Source organism: Vulpes lagopus, chromosome 3 (genome assembly GCF_018345385.1).
Source record: "Vulpes lagopus strain Blue_001 chromosome 3, ASM1834538v1, whole genome shotgun sequence".
In the NCBI taxonomy this organism is placed as follows: Eukaryota; Metazoa; Chordata; class Mammalia; order Carnivora; family Canidae; genus Vulpes; species Vulpes lagopus.
In genome coordinates this window covers 103,301,865-103,323,548 of record NC_054826.1, presented here as the reverse complement: position 1 = coordinate 103,323,548, position 21,684 = coordinate 103,301,865, and positions in this window count along the sequence as shown.

Here is a 21,684-nt window from a genome sequence, read left to right as displayed (position 1 = left end):
AAATAGACAGGAACTAGTTGAACCTGAATGGTTGGAAAGATGAAGTGGATCAACAGCCAGGAGGAATTTAGTCTGGCACGTGGGAAGTTACTTTATTCCTGTTATTGCCCCACCTCCTTCCTTGCACTTGGCCTTCTCATCCCGTTGCAGCTGTCTGGAAATGCTGCCTAACTTCCTGAAGGCTTCTGCACCCTATAGGCCTGGGAGCACTGTCCTCTCCATCCACCATCCTGCCCTGCAAATACTAGGCAAGAGCAGAGTCCCATGGTGGTCTTCACTGGCTCCCTGGGCCCCCCTTCTGGTAGTCTGCACAGACCAAGGCTCCCAGAGCACAGAGGTGTAATGGGTGGTGGGCTCAGAGCCTGCTTCCCAGGGAAGGAGAAGAACAGGGGGGCTGCCCAGGCTCAGAGACCCCTCAGAAGGTGCCTATGGGGAGCAGTATGCACAGGAGCCCTGGAGCCTGAGGAGCTTCCTTGGGAAGCAAGGAGCTGTCCTACGACGGACTATATAGTTTACAGGGCCTGATACAAAATGAACATGTGGGGTTCCCTGTTCAAAAGGTGTTGGCCATTTCATGGCAGAAGAGCATCGAACCAGGTGTGAGGCTCTGAGTCCACTGAGAGCATGGGCCCAGGGGTGGGGGAGTGGGGGCAGGGGTGTAGGAGGGGGAGGCATCTAGGGTGAAGATCCTCACAGGGAGCACATCTGTGGCACGGAACTCCTGGGTGGGGAGCATAACCCGTCCTCCTGCGATGTTGGGTTGGACAGCAGCTCGCACCGGGCTCTGGGGCGGAGCGGAGCTGTTTATGGCCTATGTCGGGAATGCACAGGAAATGGTTTGGTTTTCCCCACTAGTGATTCACTCCCTCAGCCTTGCTCTCTCGTTCTCTGCTTCCTGTCCCTTTGCGAGGGCTTGGACAGATGCTGTCATTTCCCGGGCACTTTTGGGTAATAAAAAGGCCTGTTTGGTTGAATCTAAAACTTCCATCTCAAATCCAATTTCACGCTCATCTTGTCCCCTCCTGCAGAGCAGCCAGGCCTTGACCTGAGAGCCCCAGGAGGGAGGCAGGGAGGAGGAACCGACTGCCTCTCCTTCCTCTTCCTCCCTCTCTGCTTAGCCTGAGCTGTGGCAGGGAGGGAGAGGAGGGAAAACAAATCTAGGGTCTCTTTCTTAACTTGACAGTGACACCCCCCCCAGGACCCCCGATTTCTCCCCCATCCTCCTCAGCTGCTGTCTGCTTGTGTGGCTGGCATGAAGGGATGGGGAGACGGGGAGCTAGCATTTGGGCCACTTCAGCCCTGAGAAGACATCTTACCTGTGTCACTGCTGCCTGGGGGCACCTGATAGTTCTCTCCCTCCAGCTTGGAGGCCAGATCACAGCTCTGGGACAACGGGAAAGGGCCCTCTTCATAAGGCAAGACACAGAGACACTCAGAGCTCTTCAGGGAAAGCCAGACAACAAACAGCTGCTTGTCTGGCCTTGGCACAATAATATCATACGATTGCAGCTTGTATTTACCTAACATGTTTTCTATGCGCCAGGAGATGTGCTGAGCACTTTCCCGACATTAAAGCATTAAATTTTCTCAACTAGGTGGTATGTGCTATTTTAAATCCCATTTTCCGTTGATGAGAAAATTCAGGCTAGGAAAGGTTAGGAATCGTGCCCATGGCCTCAGAACCCTGCAGTGGCCAAGTCAGGGCTGGATGCAAGCTCTCCCTAGCTCCATACCCTGTGGTCAGAGTGACTCTACTCTCTGACCTTGTGGAAGGCACCACATAAGGTGCATGAATACTATGGTGGTGATGGTGGGGGGGGGGGTGCTGATTCTGCCTGTGGAGAATCAGGGAAGACTTCATGGAAGAGGTGACCTTTGGGTTTAGTTGTAAAGGGCAAGTGACATTTGCCAGGGGTGGGGCAGGCAGGGCACAGCAGCTGGAGGGAATGACACGTGCAAGGGCTCTGAGGCCTGGACCGCACAGCAGATAAGGACTTGCAGGGAGCTCTGGGAGGATGGGGCCCAGGGCCTGTGTCAAGGTAAGTGCTGGGGGATGAGGCTGAGGTGAGCCCCACGGAAACCTTGAGAAGCATTCTGGACTCTATTCCTGGACTTTGAGAATTCTCACAACACTGAACCCATTATAAAATTACCGGGGATCCCTGGGTGGCTCAGCGGTTTAGTGCTTGCCTTTGGTCCAGGGCGTGATCCTGGAGTCCCGGGATCGAGTCCTGCATCAGGCTCCCTGCATGGAGCCTGCTTCTCCCTCTGTCTGTGTCTCTGCCACCCCCCCATGTCTATCATGAATAAGTAAATAAAATCTTAAAAAAAAAGATTCAAGATTACATCATTACTTACACGCTCATTCTCCACCTCCCCCATTAGGGTGGACACTCCGTGATCTGTAGATCCCCAACAGCAGGCATGAAGTGGGCTCTCAATACATGTTTGGGGGAATGAATGCATGAAGTCCAGGTGGGCTGGGAGGTGTGGGGTCCCCGCAGCTATACCTTGCTGCCACTGTCTTGAGGTCCTCAGGTTCCTGCTGAGCCGCAGCTAGGCTCTGTGGTAGTTCCATCCTGGCCCCAGAGATCCTCCGGCTGGGGGTGTCCCTAGCATCCTGAAGATCCTGACTTGAAATTCCCATCTGCCACCACCAGGTGGTGCTCATGCCACACAAGGAAACGCAGAGTGGGTTCTGCTGGGTTGTGGGAGCAGGGGGAGGGCAGGTGCGTGGGGGGAAGCTCATCTGGGAGCCACAAATGAGTTTTCCAGGCTGCCATTTGTTTTCATTAGTGCCTGGATTTCCTTCCCCGGGACCAGACTGGGGTGACCAGCGTCGTGGGCCCAGGGCCTGTGTCCCCCTTCCCAGCTACAGGCCGCTGTAGTTGAGAAAGCAGGATGGCATGGGGAGAGGGTCGCTGGTGTCCAGACCTGGGATGCCTGTGACTGTCACTCTCGTCCAGCCAGTAGCCCTACCACTGCCTGCTATGCCTGCCCACCAGCCTTGGGCTTGGCCGCTGGGATAAGTGAGGCCATTCTCAGCCCACAGCTCCCCTTCCTAGGCTGCTGGCCCCTATCCGATGCTCAGCAGACCCAGGGCAGCAAGGTCAGCCTCCTGACATGGCTCCAAGGGAATATGCCCTGGTCCCTTGGCCAGGGTCTTAGCTCTAGGTGGGTGCTTCCAGCCCTGGGGGTCTAGCCACACCTGCCTTCAGCCACACAGCTGAGTTCTGGAAGCTTCTGAGACCACCCTGGGAAGGGAGTGGTGCTGAGGATGCATTTCTCACTCCAGGCACTCAGGTGAATCAAACACCAGGACTGTGTTTTCCTGTCTTGAGCCCCTATTTTGACCCATGGCAGAAAAAGCCATCTTGGCCAGTTCTGAGTAAACTTGGTCATTTAAACTCAGGCCTCAGAGAGTTTCCTCCTTGGTAGCCTGCTCGCTGCCCCTACTGACTTCCATGCTGCTTGTGCTCCCTGCCACTGCCCCGAGTGCCCTCCACTTACCAGATTTCCCTGGGTTCTGTGTGTCCCCAGATGTCCAGGCTCTGGGGGCTTCCCATTCCTCTCCCCAGAGTGGGAGGCTGCAGGACCCCCTCTCGGATCCCCTGTAATGTCTGACCCCCGTGGTCCCCCTCTATCTCTCCTCTTTCCTTCCCTGGCTGGAAGGGGCTCCATCTAGTTTAGGAATGGGGACAATCTATTCTCCAGATCTTATTTTCTTCCCAGAGAAAATAAGCCACATTTTGTGTTCTAATGGTCAAGATTTGGCATTCTAAGCACTCTCCCCCGAGGGGACAGCTGCCCGCCCACCAGGGAGGGACGTGGGGTTGAAAGGAGTGTGTTTATGTGCACCCCCTGCGTGTTTCAGGGAAGGTAATGCCCCCAGGATTACCACTGGTCTCTCTAAAACAAACACACCTGTTCCACGTGGTAGGGGCGTGCCATCGTTCCTAGGATCCACGGAGAATGCTCTGGCCTGCGGAGGCTGCCTGCCGTGAGCTGGGGCAGGTGTGTGCAGGTGTGTGCCGGGCGGTGAGCAGGTGCTAATGGCGTCCTGGGCTTCTCCTCCCACAGTCAGAGCAGAGCCGCTGACCTTGCAAATAGCATGCAGGCTGCAAACACAAGCCGTGTAGGTACCTGGAATTATCTAGTAGTCTCATTATAAAAGGAAGAAGAAACAACTAGAATACATTTGAAGAACATGTTTTACCGGGCACCTTGGTAACTCAGTGGGGGAAGCGTCTGCCTTTGGCTCAGGTCATGATCCCAGGGTCCTGCTCCGTGGGCAGCCTGCTTCTCCCCCTCCTCCCTGCTCGTGCTCTCTCATTATTTCTGTCTCTCTCTCAACTAGATAAATCTTTTTTTTAAAAAACCCACACTTTACTTAATATGTGCAAAATATCAACGGTAATCAATATAAAAGTTATTGATGATGTAGATTCAGTGTCCAAAGTCCGGTATGTGTTTTACCCATGGAACACATCTCAACCCTGATGCTACATTTTAATGAGAAATACTTGACTTGCATTTAGATTTCACAAAACCTACAACTGGAAAAGAGATTCGCCTACCCCAGGTGTACCAAACGTACTTAAAAGTTTCCCAATGATTGAATTCAGTGTCAGTTTTCAAATTAAAATAAAAAATTTGATTCCTCAGTCTCACGAGCCACATTTAAAATGTTCTGTAGCCACATGTGGCCAGTGGCTACTCTACTGGACAGAGCAGTCTAGAATGTTCTCTCCTCTTCCTCTCAACACACATTCTCTGCCTTTATCTGGCTAGCCCCTCTTGGCCCGTCAGCTCCTGCTCTCCCCCAGCCTTCCAGGATGGCCTGGCACCTGGTCTCTGAGTGGGTCCTGCTACAGATTTGTCTTACAAATAAATGGCTGACCTTGAGATGCACAGAGATCCACCCTTGGGGTTGGGCCTTGGTGTTAAAATGAGGCTGCAATAAAGCCCATATCTGACAAAGGACCCATATCCAGAATATATAAAGAGCTCGCAAGACTCAAGAGCAAAAAGGGGCACCTGGAGAGCTCAGTGGTTGAGCATCTGCCTTTGCCTGAGGTCATGATCCAGGAGTCCTGGAATCAAGTCTTGTACCAAGCTCCCCACAGGGAGCCTGCTTCTCCCTCTGCCTGTGTCTCTGCCTCTCTCTCTGTGTCTCTCATGAATAAAGAAAGAAAATCTTAAAAAAAAAAAAAAAGAAAAAAAAAAGAAGAGCAAAGAAACAACCCAACAAAAAATGCACAAAAGGTTTGAATGGACACTTCACCAAAGTAGTATTTGGTTGGCAGACCAGCACGTGAGAAGACTCAGCTTGAGACTACGATGCAGGTCCGATGCACAGAAGGAAGGAGGGTGTGTAGGGAGAGCCTTGAATAGCAGGGCAACTCCCAACAATCTCAGCCAGGCCAGCAGGGGCTCACTGGAAGTAGTCGGTAGGGCAGGAACGGGCTGCCTCCACCTGGGCCGGGCAGCTCAGTGGGCTCCCTTGGCTGCCCCGGGGCTGTAGCATTACTGCCATGAGGCTGCCAGCCAGGCTGATGTGTTAGGGTCCTGACCCAGGGGGTATGTCAACCAGGGGCCAGTGGTGTCAGAGAACAAGGGACCAGAACATCGCCAAGGGATGGACTACAAACAGCATCGTGGGAGCACATAGGGGTAGGAATTGTATCCGACACGAGGCTGTGAAGGTGGCAAGGGCCAGTCTTGCAGGGACTGTGGGTGACATGTAGGATTTCAATCCTGGCTACCAACTCCCTTTGATTCTAATGGCCAGTCCAGCTCAGACCAAATCTCCCGGCTGGTCTGGCCTGGGGCCCACCAACCGGTGTCAGATTGCTGCCAAGTCCCTCTGGCATTCTGGGCACTCCGGCCTGATATGTGGCCTGATGCTCTCAGGCAAATTAGAGAACCAGCTTTTTGGCCTGGGGGTGGGGATGGGTGGTAGAGTTGGGCTCCAGAGAGGCTCAAAGTGGGCCACGTGGTCCAGCAGCAGCAGCATCGCCTGAGAGCTCATGAGGAATGCTGATTCTCAGGCACTACCCAGAGCTGATTCTCAGACCCCCAGCCCGGAGATGGCATCCGGGAATCGGCCTTCCGTAAGCTTAGCTGAGGATCTTCTGTGCATTCCGGCTGGGGGATGCCCGGGGCTAGGGCCAGCTCCACGCTATACATGTGGGTGGACTACGTCCCGAGCCTTGCTCTAGGTGCTGCAGCTAGGCCGAGGCCACGTGGGGCCAGACAGCACACCAGCCCCGTAGGCTGTGAAGAACATAGTTGATGCCGTCAGTAAAAAATGCCTCAGGGACCCAACTTGTGATTTGGGGAGAAATGCCTGGGTGGTTGGCATGAAATAGAATTCACAGGCTCATTCTTCTGGAAAAGAAATCCGTTCATCAGCATTCAGAGGATGGGGTTGGTGCCATGCCGGGCACAGTTTTGGGAGCCATGGGACGGCTCTGGCCAAGACCCACCTGCTCTGCAGACAGTTTCTGAAACAGCCAAACAAACAAAGTGCCAGGAAAGTTGCCCAGGCTTCAGGCTGTGTTCCTTGCTCCGCCCACTTGTCCTTGGGCACCTGCCCTGGAGTCCCCTCCTTCCTGCTTATGCTTGTGTGGAACATTCCTTGGCCCTGCGCCCTTGAGGGTGAGGGGCTGGGGTTTGAGTCCACCCCTTCCCACCCAGGGTGTGCAGAGGCAGCTGGGACCAGTGGGGAAGACCCAGGGTACCCTGTCTTTCCCTAACTTTGCTTCCAGCGGCGGTGGCAGCAGCAGCATGTGGCTGGTTGATGTGAGCCGTGGATGACACAGAACCGGTGAACGTTACCCATCGGGGCTCGCTTTCCCTTCCAGTCACCAGCTCACCATATACTGCTCCTGCCCCTCTGTGGTTGGGGTGGCTCCTGGCATGCTAAGTTCTGACAGCCTGGTCTGCCTTGCAAGTGGGCAGAGCATGCTCCCCTGGCCAAAGGTCCCCCCGGGGAGTAGGCATGCGTGGGAACTGCCCAAAGGGGACCTCTGGGCTTGACGGAGTGCGCAGAGCACTGGCCACAGGAGGCCGGGCTGGGGGACACCTGGGTCCGGGTTCTGGCTTGCCAGGTTTGCCAACGGGAGTGAGCAACTAACTGCTGCTTGGCACAGTCCGAGCCATGCTGACAGGTGAGGCCAAAGGGCAGAGGGTGTTATTATAGAGGAGAGACTGTGATTTACAGCAGCAGTGGTCCGGGACAGCCGGGCTCGCGGACAGCAGGGAGATGGAAGAGGGCTGGCAGGATACTAACAGGATGAGGGATGTGCATTTCATTGAGACGGTGTGCTGGAGTCCACGCAGCAAAGATTAAATAGCCCGTCCCCTGCATGCAGAAAGGCAGAGATAAATCAGGCTTTACTGCAAGCAGGGTGGCAGGGAGTTAATTAGGAACAGGAAAAAAAAATACATTTCAACTCACAAAGAAGCCGAGTGAGCAGCAAAGACCAGCTCGGCCCCATAAGGGGTTGTTGCTCTTGGGGATACGTTGCTGTCCACCCTTCCCACTGAAGGACACATGGGGCTCCGGGAAGTGCTAGCACCCAGGTGGGAGAGGGTGGGACTGCTGGCAGCCCTAGTTGCTGCGCCCACCCTGTGCAGCTGGTATGGCTGGTGCCCTGCCTGTGGGATTCGTGGAGTCTTGACTTCTAGGCTGAGGACCAGGTTTCTGGGCTGGGGCCCCATCTTCCTGGTGAAGGATGCTCAGTAATACTTATGGAGGCAGTTTGCCCTGAATCCCCCCGCACTGCCGTTGCTGCTGCCCCACCAGCCAGTGCCTGCCCCCCGCCCCCACCTTCTTCCAGCATCTCCTCCATTGGGCTGTTTCTGCTTCTATGCCATGGCTTATGCAGTACTCCCCCACCTGGGACGTGCCCCATTCAAAGCCCAGCTGATTTCCAATTGGGCATTAGCTCATCAGTCATGTACTGGACCCCTCCTCTGTGCTGGGTGTCCTGAAGTAGGATCTAGGATCCTTGGAGCCGTGTCGCTGCAGCATACAGAGCCTTGGGCAGGCAGTGCCGATATAGTGTTTGGAGGTGTACTGGGGGCAACTCAGGGGCTGTGGGCACCAGAAGAAGGGCAGGAGAGGAGGAATTGGTGATCAGGGAATTCTAGAGGGAAGCTTGGCTTGATGTATGTGACAGTCAGTTTGGGCTGTAGATACAGCACTGTAACAAATATCCCCAACCTTGTCACTTAGAATGATAAGGCTTCCTGTATTGGTCATGTGCTGTTGTCTGTGAGTCCATGCATCTCGCGCACAGGCAGCTGTCCTCTGGTAGTGACCAGGCAGCTTTGACCTTTGGCATCCCCCTTCCCTGAGCCCCCAACGTGTGCTGGTCTGTGAAGGGAAAGGATCAGGAGAGTTTCCCATGGTTAATTCAGTGCTCTAAGGAACAACACAGCTCACTGGCCATGACTGGTCATGTGGTGTGGCCCGATCTGAGGGGGTGGGAAGTAGAAATTAGCCATAGATCCTGAAGGTGGGGGAACACAGTGATAGTGTAGGTGCAACGGAGCCTCTCCGCCCCCTGCTGAGTCCTAAGAGTAGGAAGTAGCCAGAAAGGGGAGGGACAGCAACGGGAGAGAAGGGGGAGAGCATAGGGTTCTTCACGGCTGGAGTGTGAGTTGTGTGCATGGGTGGGTGTGAGGGTGTATGCATGAGTGTCTGTCTGTGAATACGTACACACATGTTCACCTGTAAGTATATGTGTGCATGCATGTGTGACTGTGTGCATGTGTGGTTGAGGGTGCACATGTGTGGGTATATATGCACACACGCACAGAAATAGCTTCTCTGTGTGTACACGTATGTGCAAGTGTGTGCATGTGTGCACATGTTGTCAGTGGGGGTGTGTATATATGTGTACCTGTATACATGACTATATGTTCCTATGTGCATGAGTGTATGTTGTTTGTGTCCTTGTGTGCATGTGTGGGTGTGAGTGTGTATGCACATATGTGTGTGTGTAAGGGGTAAGGTGATAGAGTCGGGACAGGAAGCAGAGACCAGATAGTGCAGGCTTTGGAAACTAGACAGGAGGGCAGATTCTGTCCCAAGGGCAATGGGGAGCCCTGGAGGGCCTTGAGCTGTAGGGACCAGGCTGTCTTTGCATCTAGAAAGATTTCTCTGGAAGCAGAGGGTCAAACAGGCAGAGGGAGCGTGAGTGGTTGTGGGAGACCCTTCCTGTGTCCAGTGGGAGGTGAGGTAGCTTGCACTTGGGTTAGGGCTGATGATGGAGCGAGGGACTGGGCATGGCACCTCTCCCTGAGCATGCCTGTCCTGCAGGCTCTCGTGCTGGACCACTGTCCAGGCTGACTTCATGCACGTTGCTTCGAAGCCTGTGAGTCCATGGAGGGCACAGATCGTGTCTGGAAATTGTAGCCCTTGGGGATGTAAAATAGGATTTAATAAATATTGGTTCTCAAAAAAGAAAAATGTGAAATGGGGAGGGGCCCACCTTTCTCGTCCCCCACATTGGGGCAACATTGCTCCATGATCCTGGGAATTCCCTAACACGGCAGGAATTATCAGAGCAGAAAACTGACTCAGACCCACAGCATCTTTGAAAGAGGTCAGGAGACATCACCTTAGGGCTGCACTCTGGGCAAGGCCCCTGCTTTTCTGGGCCTCATCCTCTTTCTTCCCTACCTTCTGCTTCCAGCTCTGGCCATCCCCCATGTCCTGCAGCTCTGCAGCCCCTGAGTCATCATACCCCTTTCCAGGGCCACCCCAAAAGGTCAGAGATGCCCCAGTCCTTGCAAGAGGTGCCCAGAGTTCCAGCAAGGTGGGTGCAGGAAACAGCGGGGGTGGGGGGCGGGGGGGGGCACAGATGGCTGAACTCTGGGCACCGGTGTGAACATCTGACGTCCAGATGGGGATATGGAAACTTCTAGATGCAGCCAGATGCTCTGCGGGGGAGCATATGGGTCTTGAAAAAAGCTTTATGGTTTTTATCATTACAGAAGTATTATGTGCTCATTGTAACATTCAGATCTTTACAAGGTGGGAAGCAGACCCTCCCCTCCTCCCTCCAATTCTGCAGCCCAGAGGTGAGCTGTGCTGACATTTCACATTCACAAGCCTGCATGTGTATACACATTTTTATGTATACATGTGCTTCATGCACGTATTGCATATAAGGTTTAGTTTTCTTCTTCTACGGGCCGGTACATCTTGGACTTCTTTGGATGTCAGGACACCCAGAACAGCCTCGCTCTTCCTAGAATTCCGTGGGTCCATAATTTAGGTGCTCTGTGAACTACCAAATACTTTCTTTTGCTCTGATTTGGGTCTATTACAAGCAATGCTGCAGTGGGCATGGACACAATCGGTGGGCACTTGGAGGAATATTTCAGCAGTGAACTCTGCTCTTAGTTGGCCTGGGCTGAGGCCTGGCTTGCCCGAGCAAACTCTGCCTCAGTTTGTCGATCTGTGAAATGGGATTCCAGCACGCCCTCCTCCTGGGTGGATGTTCAGCCCAGCATTAGCGCCACGGGGGGTCGAGCTCTCTGATTGTGGGTCTCCGCCTGGGATTGGATGGCTTGGGGCCCAGGGCCCAGGATCCCAGGCTCCAGGGGAGCCTGGCTGGCAGTAGAACAATGCCCAGCTCTGGGAGAACAACAGGCCCTTCCCCGCCTGTCAGGGCGTGAGGATTACATACAGAATAATGCAGTCCCTGATCAAACCTGCAGCTGTAACTCAGGCCCCAGACGCTGCCAGCGCCATAAATTTGGGCGGGAAGTGCTGCTCTAGCAGTTTGTGAACAAGAGCGGGGGAGGCCGGTGAATTACAGCTACGGAGGAAGCGGCCCCCTGCCCGGCATTGTTAGCTGGAGCCAGGGATTGATTGCTCACTGGCTTAATGAAATTGAATTTTAATTTATATCTCAGCCCACAATGGGGTGGGGGGGTGCATGTCTCCGCAGAGGTGGGCTCAGCCTCAGGGGGCTTCTTCTGTGGGGCGGGGGCCACAGCGCTGCAGCCAAATCCTACAGGAGAGAGCAACGGGCTCCCCAGGGTGGCACATGCTCCCCAAAGCTCCAAGCTTCTGCTGGTCAGGGGGGCTTTGGGAAAGTCATGTCATCTGCTGGAGCCTCATCCCTCATCTGAGCAAACCTGCCTGGCTCAGGTATAAACCCACAACAAGCTGGATGAAGGGAGGGTCCCTGTCCCCTCCCTGCATGGGGGCTGGGAGCCCTGCCAGGTGCTAGGACCAGAAGTGGAGATGTCCCAGGGAGGTTAATGATTCTTGGGGCTCTGTGGGAGTCCCCCACTCACCCCTCCCGGCTGTCCAAAAATGACACGTTAAAGCCTGCTGCTGCTCAGTGCCAAGTTAAAGTAATTTCGAGGGCCTGCTAGTTGTGGGGCGCTATCCCTGTGAGCACGTTCGTCCATGTCACCACATGCTCTGGGTGGGTGAGGAGGGCTCATCACAGAGTCAATATTTCAGGGTGACACTGGCCTGAATTTCAGCTACATGTTTCCTGGCCTCAATACACCACTTGCCCTCTCTGGGCCTGTTTCCCCTCCTAAGCTAGAGATGGTGGGAGCACCTACCTCCTGGGTGTTTTGAGGCTTCAAGAGTGGTGTGTCTGGCCCACCGAGGAGGGGAGATTGGCAGGAGCCACAATTCCCAATGAGCTTCCCCAGGCGTGGCCCAGATGTCATGGGCAGTGTGGGTGGGGACTGCAGGGGCAAACATCACCAGGACTCAGCCCTGTGGCCAAGGGAGAATGAGGGTCTCCTTTAGGCCCAGGGGGAGGGGGCTTCACAGAGGGCTGGGGATGTGCAGGTGTCCCGGGAGCAGGGGTCCTGCTGTGAGAGTCAGACCTGCCTGGGGGGAGCCCAAAGGGCTGGAAGCAGGGGCAGGAGAGGCTAAGCCTGACCTGCTTGAAAGGCTGGGAGCAGCACCAGACTTCCCTGCCTTTCCCATGCAGTGGTCCCCATCAGGGCACCTGGACATCCATCTGGGCCCTGCTCGGGGCTTCCTGTGTGACGCTGGGCAGGATACCTCAGGTGCAACCTTCCCGCTAGTGAGGCAGGGGGATGGCCTAGCTCCTGGGTGTCTGGACCCCTCCCCAGCTCAGGCCCTGCCCGTCTCCCACTAAGGTACCTGTAAGGCCTCTGGGCCAGTCCTGGTTCCAGTCTACAAACACCAGCAGGTTGGTGAGGGACCCAGCAGGCAGTGCTGCCTCCATCAGTAAGCTAGGACCTGCCAATGAGGCAGCAGCTGATGGGTGAAGCCACCAGTTTGGATACAGGCTGCGTGTGTGACAGAGGAGTCGGGTGGAGAGGGAACCCCAGACTGTCTGTGCTGAGGGCGCCTTGATTCTACATATGGAGACACTTAGGCCCAGAGAGGACAGACACTTGCCTGAGGCAGCCCAGCAGGTGAGCAGGTGAGCAGGAGAGTTGGGACCACCTTGGGTCACCCTGGCATGGGCCCAGGCGAGATGTCATTAGGCCTACACCCCTGCCCCCTCGAATGAGCGGGTGCAAAGGTGTGGGTTGTTCCTGGGTCCTCAGATAGAAAGGAAGCCAAGTGTGGTACCATCCCATTGTCTTTCAGACAAACTAGTTAATCCTTATAATTTTTTGGTGAGTGGATGGTCCCTTTGTATAGTAAAAAAAAAAGCTGCCCATCCTATGGTAAGCAGGAGGAGGCAGGACTTGTGCCCCACTCAGACCCCCACCTCACTGCAGACATGCCCACCTCAGCGTCTGTAGACGAAGTCACTTGTTCTTCAGCATAAACTGAACTTTCTTCTATAAAGAATGTTTATGAGAAGCCAGCATTGCTCTCTGAAACCACAACACAAAAATAAAAAATGTCTCCAATGTGTCCTGTATGCTCATATTATACTGTATATTATATGATATATGTATTTTAATATATTACATATATATTATTTATGTATATCACATACACATCATTATATATTATTTTTTAAAAGTCTGTATAGTTCCCAATGTCACTTGCATATTGCATACTGGGACAAGCTCCCTAATCCTGAGCCTGTCACTCTGTTCTTTCAGGTTGAGGTCTGTTGCTAAACTGCGTACCCCGCAAGCCAAAGCAAACCCGCTCCCAAGGAGGACCTGATCGGCTGGCTCTCCCAGGGCTGGGAAGGGACAGAGGACCACTGAGGGGGACAGTCTGGCCCCAGGTCAGGACTGGTGGGTGCTGGGCAGCAGGTGGCAGGCACGATGCACACGGGGTGAGCACATGGCTCTGGCCTCCTAGCAGTCCCCTGAGGGAATGTTGATGTTCCTCCTTCATTTTACTATCTGCTCATGACATAATTCAAACAGAGAGAAAACTAGAGAGTAGCAGAATGGACCTGCCCTGTACCTGCCTTCCAGCTCCCCTGAATTCTATTACTTGCCCTGCAGGTGCTTTTTTGGATTTCGTGCAAGAAATAGACCATGACAGCTGTGACTGAGGTCCCTCTCCCCCTCCCTGCCCCAAAGCCTTTTCCTTTTTCTCCCATCTGGGAAAGAGCCACGTTTGCAGGCGACTATTCATCATTCCATTAAAGGAATTTATACTATGATTGGGCATGGATGTCCGTGTAAACAGTCCGCGCGGCACTGTCTTCCAATTTTATACAAGGCGTCACGCCCATTTTACAGCTGGAAACACTTGTGCAAGTTCATATAGGTGTGAGTGGCATGGCCAGGTTCACACACCCCTCACTGAGCTTCAGGAATCACCGAGAGAAGTTTCTCCTTGGCATAGGTCTCCCGGGGCCAGCGTGAGGATGCTGGATTTATTGATATGACTTTTGGGGTCAGGGGACCTCTGGGGGAGCGCCGGGCGTCACAGGGTCCAGGTTACTGGGGGAAATGGCAGAAGCCAAGAAGAGCCTGCCCTTTTGGCACCATATTATTTTACAGAGGAGAAGTCAATAGCCCTTTGCTCCGGCAGGCTGGTGTGGGAAAAGCCTGTGGCCCTGGAGGTGACACAGGAAGCCAAGTCTTTGCAGAACCAGGGAAGGCTTAATCCTGGGAGATTTATGTCACCAAGGATTGCAGAACTGTTGGTCAGGGGAATGGGGGTCCCAGTGGGACCAGTGGCCTGTCCCTGTCTCTCTGACTGAAAAGTGGGTCAGTGGGCCCAAAGATGAGGATCTATGGGGGACAGGGTTTGATAAGGTGGCCATAGCCTGCCTGGGGGAATTTGAAGAGGAGGGGGGTACACTGGAGGGCAGACAGCAGCCGCCAGGTTCCCTGGTTCCCTCCAGGCTGCCAGTGGGGCTGGCGGTGATGGAGGGAAGTGGTGGCAGGGGTGCTCCATGAATGTGTGTGTGCCCCCCCGCCATGGACCTAATACCCCACACTACAGTAGACACAGGTTTGCACACCCAGCTCAAACACAGATGCATGCATGTGCACACCCAAACACACACACAGGCACAGCACAGTGAAGCCTTTCCTGCCACTAGAGGGTACTCGAAGTCTTCCCAGCCTATAAGTGCACTTGCTGAAACAGGTGTGCATGCTCATGTGCTTTTGTGGACACACACACACACACACAAACACACACACAAGGTGTGTCAAAAAGAAGAAAAAGAAGAAAGAAAGAAAGAAAGAAAGAAAGAAAGAAAGAAAGAAAGAAAGAAAGAAAGAAAGAAAAGAAAAATCCCTAAAAAAAAAAAAAAAACCAAAAACAAACCCACAACAGCTGATGGTAATCCAAGCAGACGAGGTCTTAGATCCTTGAGGCTGCTAACTATAATCGAGCATGAAAGGAACAGTGCTAGATTAACAGAGATATTTAATGCTTTCCCTCCCAGAGCAATAGGCTGCATGGAGATTTTTCCCAGACGTGTACACCCTGCCGAGTTAGCCCCTGCTCCAGGTTTTGGGCATCTGGTACTTTTCCTTCCCAACATCCGCTTCTAACCAGTAAGAGCCGAGTAGGGGGTGTGGGGGCAAGAAATCGCATTTCCCATGGCAACATGCCTGAGTCTTAGCAGCCCTCCTGTCCCCTCATCTCAACCTGGAACGCAGCAGGAACCTGGTCTTGCAAGTGTTGCTGAGTGCCCGGCCCTCACCCTTCCTGCTGGGCCCAGAGCCCTGTCAGAGGGCAGCCTGTTGCCCCCCCGGGCTTCCTACCTTCCTACGCAGCCCCAGGAGGGGCCCCTCACCCTTGGGCACAGAGAAGCAGGACTAGCCCTGGCTGTTCCCCTGTGTCCTCATCGGGATGTTCCTCCCTTTTATCTGGTGCAAAGTCTGGCTGTGAGTGTGCAGGGTAGCTGTTCCTCGGTGAAGGCCCTAGGTGAGTTCTGGGCCAGGCCTCCCCAGCTCCAGCTTTAGTTGAAGATTTGCCTCCTTATGCTGAGGGGTCCCTGACCGCACACCCCAGCCATGCTCAAGGTCAGACACACGCTCGGCTGTTGGCGGGCCCCCGAGCCCAAAGCAAGCACGCGGCGGGCGCCGGTTCCACCCTCGGGACTTGGGACCCCAGGCCCCCTGGTCTGTCTGTCCTGTACCGCGGAGGCCGGGCTGGGCTCCCTGGCCCTGTCTCAGTGCCGCTTCCTGCCGGCTCCAGGCTTTGCTAGGTTTGGGAATAGAAGGGTGAACAAGACCCAACTTGTGCTCCGGACAGGTCCCTCTGTCAGGGCTTCTTCATTTGGGGCTGTGAGCAGACTCCAGGGGGTCTGTGTGCGAGTTCCGACCGGACAAAATCACAGCCTCATTTTGTCTAACTCTGGATTGATGTTTGTGTTTCCTTCCAGTACAGACGGGGCAATGAACCATGGGGGGTGGACGTGTCCCTGGGGCTTGCTCGCCAACAGAAACACGGTGTCTGGGCATGTCGCTGATGCTCCCGCAGGCGACTGGACACAGTCTCCTGCTCATCAGGACAGAAACAGTGACGCTGGCATCCTCAGCCCTAGATTTTGCTGTCGAATCTTGTTATCGTAATGCATTCGCGAGAAAGCGCATCAGTGACCAGTCTAAGAGTTTACTCTTAAATACTTTGATAATTGTATTTCAACAAAGATGTTTTCTTTTACAATCCTATGAGCTTTATGTTATGCATGAGAAAATGCTACCTTGAGAGGCGGGGGTCTCTGAGGGGTTTCAGATGCCTGAGGGATTCCTGGTGCACAAAGCGGTGAGAACTGCTGCTGGCCGGGGGGATGCCAGGGGAGTGGGGGCCGGATGACCGGTGGTGGGGAGGTCTGAGAGTCGGGGGAGAGGATGTGAAGGGCACAGCCCGTTAGTCTGGGAACTCAGGTTGAATGTTGGGCCTCTTGTTTGACGGCTGGTGGGCGTGCCACGTATGGAGGGGATGAGGAATCTGTTTTGGGGGCAAATGGCACACTTGTTTGGTCTTGAACATTTGGGCAAATTTGACCTTAGAAGCCCAGGGGCCCTGGCCTTACTAGAGTGGCCCATTTGGGGGCTCCACTGTGTGGGCCTCACAGCTACTCCATGTGGCTCATCACCCAGGTTTTATGGCCTCACTCTACAGCGGGTGACTTTCAAGGAGTTACAGAAAGCTATCTTAGAAATTCCAATGTCCCCTTTCCATGTCCCCTGGGATCATGCATCTGCCAGCCCACAGATGCCTTGAGGACCCCTCATGGTGCAGGCATGCTGTCACCGAGGCACCTGCTGTCCACCCTTGGGCTGGGGACAGGAAGGGTAAGGAGCAGTTTGTACTGGAGGAACTAATGGCCTTTGAACCTTGGTCTGGGTCTCTCTGTCTCTGCCTCTGTCTCTATCTCTCTCACACACACACACATACACACACACACAGCCTCAGACCGACATTGGTGTCCAGTCAGACAAGCTGGGGGAGACTCGCTGCATCGGTCAAAACAAGGTCAGAGCCAAACATGACACGTGATAGGAAAGAAGGAGATTCCTGTATTAGACACTCATTTCCAGTCAGCCATACCGGCTCGGAAACTTTCGATACAATTTTTAGACGAGCACCTGGGGTTTCGAAGCAGCCAGCGCTAAGAGAAGAGTGTGAGCCCGCGGCCCCTCACTCACAGGCGGCTAATTTTAGCATCCAAACAAACCAGCGAGCCAAACATCATCTCCTGGTGCACGTCCCCTCCTCACCCGCCCCCTTCCTGTGAACCCCACACTTCCTGTCGCTGGCGAGCCATGCTGCTGTGGCCCTGCCAAGGACCCAGGGACTTGGGGACCCAGGGATGCAGGGACCTGGGGACACAGACACTGAGGAACTCGAGGACCTGGGGACCAAGGGACCCAGGGACCCAGGCCTGCACTCCTGTGGGCAGAGGGCTTTGTTGGCACCACAAAGTGCAAAGGGCAGTGCAGACAGGGAGGGATGGAGGCAAGCCCCACCTGCCCCTCAGCACCCTCCATGGGGGGGCCTGTCCCTGTCCCTCCTGAAGACCTGGGCACTCCAGTATGACTTCCACCTCCGCCCATATAGTGGAGCCTGATGAGCGGTCCAGGTGAGCTCTGCCAAGGATGCCCCAGCCAGCTGTGAGGAGCACCCCCCGGTCCCCCCCTCAAATCTCTGTCCATTCTCAGCAACTGAAACTCAGTTCTCCCATCTGTTAAATGGGATGATGTTTGCCACGGGGACAGATCGGTGCCAGGCTTGGAAATGACATGCAGAGTGCCTGGCACACAGCAGTGGCATCATCTGCTGGAGAGGGCCTCACTCGTCAGCTGGCGTGAGGGTCTTCTTCAAAGTCAGAGGTCCAGGAGCCTCGAAGCAAAGGGTGCAGGCCATCCCTCCCTAGCTCACCTGAGGTGATGCTCAGAGGCCCAGGTGGTGAGCAGATGAGCAACACAAATGGTAGAAAAGTCATGTGGGTGAGGAAGGGCTGCCCACACCGGGGATGCCCTCAGCCCCATGGATGCAGCTCAGTTCATCCACAGAGGTCTGATGACAAGAGGCCAGGGTGCTAGGCGGGAAGGGCAGCCACCCAGCGGAGGGCTGGCCGCGTGGAGGGGCCACGGTGTCCCTAACCCAGGCTGGTGTGGAGGGGGCGCTTGGACCCTGCAGGAGGAGCACGGCTGGCCCAGCCCCAGAGACCCCAGAGACCCCTGTAAGCAAAGGTGACCTGTACCTTCGGTTTATGACTTTTTCTCAAATGAATAAAAATTCAATTAAACAACTGGATCGGGAGAAATTAGGTATGAGCCAGGGAAAGGTCACGGAGGGAGGAGTGACTGTGTGCTGCTCTCGGGGACTGCCAACATGCAAAACCACCTCTGGTGTCCCTCTTGGCCTTTCTCTTCTCTGACATCGCGAGCCAGAATCAAACGGCCTTTGAGGCTTGCGGGAGTGCGTGTACCTGGGTTGCCTCTCCTGTGCCCACAGCTGCTCACGCCAGGGGAGACACCTGACATGGGCCGGTCCAAACACATCCCTCGGCAGGAACGTGCGGCAGCTGGCTCAGGGGACATCTGTAGGACACCAGCCCTGCAGATGTGAGGCCAAGTGTAAGACGAGTGACTCAGAGAAAGCAGGCAGGGGTGAGGGGAGCCACCTGCCTCCTGTCAGGAGCGAGGGTAGGCAGAGGAGTGCTGTTAGATGGCACGACCTCTCCCCAGACAGAGAGGGGCTGCTGACTCGGAGCTTCCCCCAATCCCTTGGTGTCAACACTGCCACCACGCTGAGGCTCTCCTTGTTTCTGTCTGGCTCCGCCACCCCCAGTGCCACCGTGGTTGCTGGCCACTTCCTACCCTCGAGGGGCCTGGCTGTTCTGGAACTTTCTGGTTGCAGATATTCTCAGCTGCTCTGGTGATGTGACCCAAGGGTGGCCTCTCAAACATGGCCGAAGCCAAGAAACACAGTCTAGCAACCAAAAAAGGAATCCTGAGACTTGAGTTCCTTAAATGTTGCGGATCAAACATGGTCATGCTAACCCTGTAGAATGTGCTCTCTCTCCTCCTGTTGACTTCTCTCCCTGCAGCCACCTCCTCCTCTCTTGGAGGATTTCCCCCAAGTTGTTGCCCAAATGCCTCTCTCTCCCCACTCCTGATATCAAAGCTCCAAGTGTGGGAGTTGTAGAGCCCTTCCGTGGGGAGGGAGGGAAAGACGCTGAACTGGCAGAGTCAGAACTCTAGCAGTGGAGAGGACAGTGTATCCCATCACACAAGAACCCATCTTTCTTTTTCACTTGAGTTAGCCTGGGCAGGCTTCGGTGTCTGCCCCAGGACCTTTGCACCTGCTGTGCTCACTGCTTGAATGCTCTTGCCCCATATTTTTGTTTTCACGGCTTGTTGCCATTCCCTTCAGGCTCCTGCTCAAATGTCACCTCTTCAAGGAGGCCATACCATCTAAACAAGCTCTCCTGTGACAAATGCTATTGTTTCTTTCCATAAAGACCAGTCTTGTTTTCTGTGTTTGAGTGTCAATGTGCACAGCCCCAAAATGGGAATACAATTCAATACTGGCTAAATGAGGCATCAGGGAAGGGCTACTGGGGGTTTCTGAGAAAGATGTTCCTCCACAACAAAGGAGAGATCCTCCCTTCATGTTTTGGGCACCAGAGGTGAGGATGTGATGTCTGGAACTGTGGCAGCCATCTCGTAATGATGAGGTGATTAGCCTGAAGAGGAAAGCCAAGTGTTCTCTTGAATAATGAGAAGGTCTGGTAAGACAGGGTTTGCTTCCTACATGACACCAAGAGATTCAGCTGAGTCCCAGCTACTTCGTTCAGATGGATTATATGCTGGCCAATTTCCCATGGTCCCCACAGGTCCCTATGGCCTTACTATGGCCCACATTACTCACTCACATCCTTGCTGGACCCTGGGCAGAGCCAAAGGCAATGCGATGACTTGCACTTAATTGTATGTCCATCCCAGCAGCTGCTAGCACCCAGTTACTGGATCCAAGGGGTCAGACAGACCTGCTGTCCACCCTGTGAAGCTCACAGTCAAGAGAGTCACTCCAGGGCAGCCCAGGTAGCTCAGTGGTTTAGCGCCACTGTCAGCCCAGGGTGTGATCCTGGAGACCCTGGATCGAGTCCCGTGTCGGGCTCCCTGCATGGAGCCTGCTTCTCCCTCTGCCTGTGTCTCTGCTTCTCTCTCTCTGTCTCTCAAGAATAAATAAATAAAATCTTAAAAAAAAAAAAAAAAAGAGAGAGAGTCACTCCAACATGGGCTGATGAGAATTGTGATGGGTGTGCACCTCAGGTCAGGTCAGGTCAGGCTGTCCTCCCCCAGAGTTGACAATGCAGCTGACGCCTGATGCATGAGTAGCAGTTAGGCAGAGTGAAGGGAGCAGCATATCAGAGAAGAGGAACAGCCTATGTGGGAGCCCTAGAAGCCAGAGGAAAAGCAAGAGGGCTAATGTGGTTGGGTGTGATATGTGTGGTTTGGGGGTGTCCCAGCCGTCAGTGAGAGGCAAGGTCAGCCTGGACCAGTGTGACAGGTGTGGGATGGGGAGAGGGTGTATGTGTGAGAGACAGAGACACAGAGAAAGATACAAAAGGAGACTCAGTGAGAGAAAGCTGGTGTCACCCAGCTTTTTGGCTGAGTGATGGAGTCAGGGGTGGGTGGCGTGGGGCAGGTTTGGGATATAAGGGGGTGAGTTTGGCTTTAGGCCCTGGATGGACTAGTATCCCTTACCGGATGGGAAAGGGGGAGTGGGGTCTCAGCACAAGCTTCTCTCCTTTCAAAAACCATGCTCACGGCTTTGCAGCAGAGAGCAGCCCCAGGGGCTGGGGTCTCAGAACTTCAAAGTTTAACCAAGGCCAGAGGGTGTGGCAATTGGCTGTCCATACACTGACTGACGGCCCCTATGGGTCAGATAGGCCCATGAGAAAAGTCCCAGACCAGAATGCCAGGCCCGCTGTGGTCATCCACCATGGAATCCCTGGCCATGAATGGGTGCCACCCGGTCGGGGGGTGCTGGGGTCTGTGCCATGTATGGGGTTACCCATGCAGGACTCCTGTTAGGGGCAGACTTCGTGGATGTTGTTAGAAGCCCTGCAGAACATTCTGGGTAATATAGGGGCTGGAGCAGGTGCTTGGAACCATGTTTCCCCATCAGGCAGCCATAATATCCTGGTTGACCTTGGCAGGACGGCCAAAGACAAATCCAGGAGAGGCAGGGTAGTGGGGCTGGAAGTGGGGCATCAACCTAGATAGCAGCGGGTTTTGAGGGCAGCATGATGCCAGGGCTCAAAGACATCCCCTCCTGCACTCCCCTCCCCACCCCCAAAGTGTGGCCTGGTTAGGTAGAAACCCAAGCAGGCTGCCTCGGTCAGAGAGGAAATCCACATCCTCCCCCATCTGATCATCCTGAGACCTGCCCCCAAGCCAGCCACTGCCCCGGGCACCGCGCTGACCACTTCCCCAGTCACTGGGAGAGCAGAGAGCCACGGCAGCTGCCACCAGGGCTCTGCCTCTGAATTGCAAGGTCCAGCGGAGAGGCTGCAGTTGGCAAGTCAGCTTACCAGCTGTGTGACCTTGGTCTAGCTACTTAGCCTCTCTGGGCCTGTTTATTCCTGTAGAAAATGGAGAAAAGTTTTCGGATCAGTAAGTAAAAGAACACTTACAAAGTGCTTGTTGGCACAGAGTAGGAACTCAAAAGACAGTTGCTAATGTTTGAGATGTCTCAAACCTGAGAGCATCAGCCATTAATCTTCTAGGGATTGTAGGGCCCCTGGGGAATCTGAGAAAGCC